This window comes from Pseudorca crassidens, chromosome 2 (assembly GCF_039906515.1).
Source record: "Pseudorca crassidens isolate mPseCra1 chromosome 2, mPseCra1.hap1, whole genome shotgun sequence".
Classification (NCBI taxonomy): Eukaryota; Metazoa; Chordata; class Mammalia; order Artiodactyla; family Delphinidae; genus Pseudorca; species Pseudorca crassidens.
This window is the reverse complement of record NC_090297.1, coordinates 172,963,915-172,970,893: the sequence shown is the minus strand read 5'-3', so window position 1 is coordinate 172,970,893 and position 6,979 is coordinate 172,963,915. Positions and strand designations below refer to the sequence as shown.

At 35.6% G+C, this 6,979-nt stretch overlaps 1 pseudogene; it reads right to left on the bottom strand.

Annotated features, from left to right (window-relative positions):
* Positions 1–5,232: 5,232 nt before the first annotated feature.
* LOC137209718 (small ribosomal subunit protein uS2 pseudogene) lies at positions 5,233–6,173 on the bottom strand (annotated as a pseudogene).
* Between the last annotated feature and the right edge of the window lie 806 nt (positions 6,174–6,979).

Below are 6,979 nucleotides of genomic sequence, written 5' to 3'. Positions count from 1 at the left end.
GGGATTCATCATGTTACATGTTTGGGCCAGTGAAATACTATCAGGCATGATGAGAAAAGATTTGTTAAATATGCCCGGGAAAGATGGCCTGTCCTCCTGTGCTTCTGTAGCCTGCCATGAGAATAACATCTCAGATGGCCACCAGTCCAAAAAAAATGTGGAGTCACATGGAGCAGATCTGAATCCTGAAGGAAATTTGAAGCTAAAAGCAGCCAACCTATAGCCTGAGGCAGAACTGTCTCACTAACTAGCAGTTCTGTATGTGAGAAAAATGCATGCTTGTTAGTTTAAGCCATTGATATTTCAGATAATGCAGCAAAACTTCCCAATCCATTATTTCCCTCTTCTCAATGTGACTAAATAGAAAATTAATACGAGGTTAGAATTCAATTAAAGAGAAAATTCTAAGTTTAAGTAAATTAGCGAAAATGGCAATGAAAGAAAATGGTGACACAAGGAGGATTTCTGCTTTTTACCATGAACTGACCATTAACTGGTACCAGATTTGTCCTTTACCATAAACTATTTACAAACTGAAAAACATGTATGAGATTACTGGCAACAAAAAACTGTGATTCCTAAGGGAAAAACATGCTAGGTGAAGGCTACAATTTTGCCCTTTCTGCCTGAGCACACTTCCCAGATTCTACTGAAGGAGCAAGCAGAACATAGCATACTGCATTGATGAGGTGGAGATAGAAATCTGGGAAGGCAGAGGTGGCTGGAATGTGTGGGCCAAAGTGCCAGAGAAGATGTATTATGCAGAGCAAGAGCTCCAGAAATATACATATAGGTTTGCTAAAAACTTTAGCCAAATACTAACCTGCACATACATAGGGGTTTCCATAGACCAAAGTCAAAGGTCTCAGTAAACATTTGGGGAAATAAACAGTGGTCTCAGAATGTCACATCTTTGTATCTGGGCTAAATTATCCCTAAAATGAAGGTATGCTAGATCCATATTAACAAACTTTTTAAAAGGGTGTCAAGGAATCTGCTTGGATCTGCAAATAACATGAATGCCTGCTAAAACAAACTTAGGCACTCTTTAAAAGAATACAAAAATATCCAAATAATCAAAAACATAATATTCACCACATCTGACATTTAATAAAAAGTCCTACTCATGTAAAGAAGCAACAAATTAAGACCAAGAAAAAGCAGAAGTCATTTAATAGAATTATTCCTAAAATTGAGAAAGATGACAAAATTTGTACACAGACAGTTTAAAATAGCTATCATAAATATACTCAATGATTTAAAGGAAATTCTCAACATAATGAGGAGAGAAACAAAATATAAAAAAAACTAAATGGAATTCATAAGAATTAAAACTATAATGTCTAAAATAAAAATTCACCGGATGTGATTAGTTCAGATTAGATAACTTTAAGCAGAAAAAATATAATACCAAAGACGAATTTGAATTTATACCAGTGGTTCGCAAAATTTTTGGTCTCAGGACACATTTATACATATAAAAGTACTTGAGGACCCCAAAGTGCTTTTATTTTGTAGATATCACCTTACACCTGTTAGGATGACAATTATTAAAAAACTAAAAGCTAATGTGTTAGAGAGGATTTGGAGAAACTGGAACCCTTGTGCACTGTTAGTGGAAATGTAAATTAGTGCAGCCATTACAGAAAATAGTACAGAGGTTTCTCAAAATACTAAAAATAGACCTATCATATGATCTATCAACCTTACTTTGGGTTATATAACCAAAAGAATTGAAATCAGGATCTCAAAGAGATATCTGCACACCTGTGTCCATTGCAGTATTATTCATAATAGCCAACGTATGGAGACAACCTAAATGCCCATTGATGGAGGAATAAAGAAAATGTGGTATATTTCATACAATGAAAATATTATTAAGCTCTAAAAAGAAGGAAATCCTGCCTTATATGACAATATGAACGACCCTGGAAGACATTATGATAAGTGAGATAAGCCAGACACAGAATTCCACTGGCATGATTCCACTTATAAGAGGAAGTTAAAATAGTCAAACTCATAGAAACAGCGAGTAGAATGATGGTTGCCAGGGGCTGGGGTGATGAAGAAATGGGAGGTTTCTGTTCAACTGGTATAAAGTTGCACCTAGGTAAGATGAACAAGTTCCAGAGATCTGCTGTACAACATAGTACCTACACTTAACAATACTGAGTTGTGCATTTAAAACTTCAGTAAGAGGACAGATCTCAAGTTAGTGTTCTTACCACAATAAAAAATAAAAACTGAACAAGTGTTAATATGTATTTAACTGATTGAAAACAACAGTAAAATCAATCTATTGTTATCTCTAATGTAAAAAAATATTTAAATTAAAGAGAACTATATATATAAAATCATGAGAGAGAGAGGTGCAATGTTTTAGATTTTGAAAACTGCAATATTTGTATAAATATAACTGGATTCTCAGATTTCTTTCTGCATTCAGTCCATGGTATTTTTTTAAGTTCAAGTATATGAAGAGAGGGCTCCCCTGGTGGCACAGTGGTTAAGAATCTGCCTGCCATTGCCGGGGACACGGGTTTGAGCCCTGGTCTGGGAAGATCCCACATGCCACGGAGCAGCTAAGCCCATGCACCACAACTACTGAGCCTGCACTCTAGAGCCCGCGAGCCACAACTACTGAAGCCCACGTGCCTAGAGCACATGCTCTGCAACAAGAAGCCACCGCAATGAATAGACCACGCACCACAACGAAGAGTAGCCCCTGCTCACCACAACTAGAGAAAGACCACACAGCTACAAAGACCCAGCACAGCCAAAAATTAAACAAAAAATTTTAAAAAAAAGTATATGAAGATAATCTAGTCTTTACACAGACAAGTAATTTGAAAAGTTAGGAGTATTTTAAAAGTCTTTTCAGATATTTGTAGATATTTTCTTTGATACAATGTCAAAACTTGGTAAGTGGTAGCTTCTTAGAAGTTAGTTTCAATAAGAAAACTGAAACCATATTCATGTATTTTTGTAATTTGTTACATTAAATTCATTAGTCTATCTTGTACTTTGAATGGATCTTTTCCAGATGAATGGTTTTGTAACATCCTCCATTAACTATTTAAGAAAATATCAGTTTACAGAATTATGCAGAACTTCCAAATGTATGAAAAAATTACATTCAAAATGTGTAGTTTATAACATAAGTAGACATAAAATATACAATAACTATTTTCCAAAGGACAGGAAGGAGAACATTAAGGTATATTCTTGTAAGATTATACAATTTAAGTGTAGTGGCATATTTTTTGATGGTGAGAGAAGGACTGTAAACTTCATCTATAATTGTAGTTTTTTCTAGTTATCCTATCAGTTCTGTTAATTTTTACTTTAAGTAAAGTTTATCTATTAGATGCATTAAAATTAAGATTGTTATATCCTTCTCATAAATCATTCCCTCTGTCATAACATTCTCCTCTTTATCCATGGTAATATTTCTTATTCTAAAATCTACCATGTCTACTATTAATGTTACTTCTCTAGGTATCTTATGAATAGGTTTGATATAATGTACCTTTTTCAATCCTTTTAGATTTAAACGTATTCATTTTAAAAGTGGTTTTTATGTAGAAAACTTATAGCCTTTTTTCACCCATTATGATAATGTCTGCCTTGTTCCCTGAGTGTAAACCTTTTATATATAATACTGTTATCACCTGAGTTTAAATATACCAGGTGCTCTTTATTTCCTAGCTCTGCCTTTGTTCTTTGATCCAGTTTTTGCTCCTTTCCTGCCTTTACTTGGGTTAATTTAATAATTTTTAGCATGGTAATTTTTTTGTTACTATTAGCTTAGTAATTATGTTTTTGTTTTTTTCTTTTTGTCATTGCTCTAGGTTTTACCAAATGTACTTTTTAAAGCAACTCATTTGCTAAATTTCAAATAAATATAATATAAATCAAAGACTAATAGTTATATCAAAGTTTAATTAATAATCAGAAAAATTTGTTTATAAATCATCTTTATTTGCACTACTTTTGTTTTGAGGAAGTTTTGTTCAATATTTTTTTATTATTACTCACTTTAGGAAATTATAGAAGCCTTGAAGTGCATATTTTTACAAATTTCAAATCAGTGTACCAATAAATACTCATTATATTTAAATAATTTTATTAATATGTAGACTTATTTTAATACTTCTACTTTCTGTCAAATTAATTTTTTTAATGGCATGTTTTTCCCTAAGTTTATTCCAAATGAAATTCATTTTATTCTAAGTAAAACTCTACCAAATTATGCAGTAACTTTCTGACAACTTTATCTGGGGCTGACAATGAGGTAATGGTTGTAGCAAACATCAAAAACTACTTTGGACCTGAACTCAAGTGACAGACCAAGCTTGTGTGAATCCAGACCAAAGCTGTGCTCAGATTTGTATAACTGAAAGATATAAGAGCTAGCGATTAGAGACTGAAAGAATAAGAATAACTCAACCTGAATTAAACTGGAACACAGAAAGTGACATTAACAGCACAGAATTAGAAGGCAGAGTGAATGCTAAACAAAGACTTTTCAGCATTGTCAAGAAAGTCACTGAAATATTCTCTCTGTGGGATATTTGTAGCAATAGCTAACCTTGTACTAATGGAATAACAATGCATAAAAGCCATAAAAAAAAGAACAAAAGGTGCAACTTACCAAAAGAGATATGCTCAGTATGCAAAACCCAAGTAAAAATACAGCCTTGAGTACATGCTTCAGAAGATAGCCCATCAATCTGTGAACAGAGAAAAAAAGCAAATAATTCAGAGAGTATTTCTTTTAAGAGGTGAAACAAAGTCACAAGAAAAAGAACTTCTTTTGCTACTATTTCCATATGAAATACTGTGGAAAGAAACCAAAAAATAGAAAACTTTTACAATTTACATATTAATAAGAGATATACCTCTAGCTACTTAGGTCTTTATATTTTATAAAGAGTTCATTTTTTTTTAAATAGAGCAGCAAGATATCACGTGTGAAATACGAGTAAGATATATCGCTTTCTTTAAACGTTTCTTTAAACGTGGAAAAAACAAACTAAAACGTAGCTAAGATCATAAGAATTAGCAAATTATTTGTATAAATGTTGAATTTCTTTTATGAAATGGACATTATCATGAATACCTTTATGTATTACCTGCAAATGAAAAGTGGAAGCTTACTGCCAACTGGTGACCCAAGCTGGTTTCTAACGTAGTTGAATTCACAGCATAATTTAGAAATTGTTTTAGAGACTATTTATTTTCCATCCCTTTTATTTCCATTTTCTGGGTTAGAGTCTGCAGAACAGCTGCGGACCACTCAGCGGTTGCTCCTCCCATTCCGTGGCCTGAGCAGTGGCAGCTGCAGCCCATCTTCAGTGGCATCTTCACTGACCGCTGTGCACTGTGGTTCTCAGTGGGGAACTGCTGGGCAGCCACAGAGGGCGCCTGCCGCCTTCAGACCAGGCTGCCACCTCGGGTTGAGCAGCAGTAAATTCAGGAGCTGGAGAAGTCCGTTCACTCTGAATTCCTCCTTGGTCACAGCCTTCTCAGCTGAGGCCTGCCCTTCCTTTACCACCTGTTAAGGATCTTCGCACAAGTCGAGAGTAGGCGGGACTCCCGCAGGTGCTCACGGGAGAGGGAACCGCGCACGCGCAGAACTTCCCGGGTCAGCGTCCGTCAATCACGTCAGACCCGCAGAGTGAGCTCCCGGTTGTTGCAGAGATGACGGTGTACACACAGCAAAGAGACTGGTTTGTGTTACACGGAGCAGTGGTAGGCAGGTTCACAGAAGATGCCTCTCATGCCGGTGGTCAGGCCTGGTGTCGGGAACCACCACGAGTCTCGGCTCCCGGAAGCCTGCCGGGCTCCGGTGAGTGAGGTTCCAGGAACGAGGTGACCAGCAGTAGGAGTGGCGCCCATGGCAGCAGCAAACCTCGGCACAGCTCTCTGGCTGGTCTTCCTGGAGGTTATGATACTGACATGAGCCAGGTTTTCAACGGCAGTGATGGCAGGAGCGGACAGCAGAAGCTTCTCCCACGTTCTCTTCAGATTTAGAGGTAATGCCATCACTTTTCCTTCTTAGATAACTGTCCGATTTGGAAGTCAAGGTTGGTGCCACCTAAGTGGGTTCCTGCTGCAAGGAATTTGAGGACATCCTTCTTCATTGGTAGGACATCAAAAGCTCTGGACATTGTGAAAGTTTCCCTTTAAGTTATGCTGGGAACCCAGAAAAATGCTGTATGGATCTCTCTCTGGGTAGCATGGAAAAGCTTAGAAATCTAATTTTGGAAGCCCCCATATACAAAGCTAAAGGACAAACCACAGACTGGGAAAATACACCTGCAATACATATAACAACAACAAAAAAGTATTCATATCAAGAACATAAATAGAACTACTACAGGAGAGAAAAAAAACACGATTATAAAAATGGTATATGGGGTGCTTGTGTGCTGTGTGTAACTCTTAGAAGAAAGAAATGGGTGGATCTCAGGGCTAAGGGTGTTTTGTTAGGTGCTAAACAAAGTTCCAAGTTCCAACACACTTCCTATTTTTCCTACAGCATTTCTAGGATTAGGGGAAGGGACATTTATAAATATATTTGAAAAATATGAATAATCTAATAAGCATAGAAATGAATAAGCAGTTTACACACAAATTAACATAATGATGCATAAATTCATATGTAATTAAGTGAATGCAAGTCAAAATAGCATTATACAATTTTGCAAACATTTAAAAATATTAATGTGTAGTTCAACCTTTGTAAAAAATTATCAGAATAATTAAAATGTGTGAAAGATAAATTTTCATATATTTCCTGCCCTATCAGTTCCATAGCTGGGAATGTCCTATTTTCATATATGCAAAGAAATATATAAAACAAGTTTATTTCAGCAGAGTTGTTATTAGCCAAAAAAGAAACAACTTAATTTATTCTATAAAATTCTATGCAGATATTCTATGCAACTGTTGCAAGTAATTTAAAAATCATAAA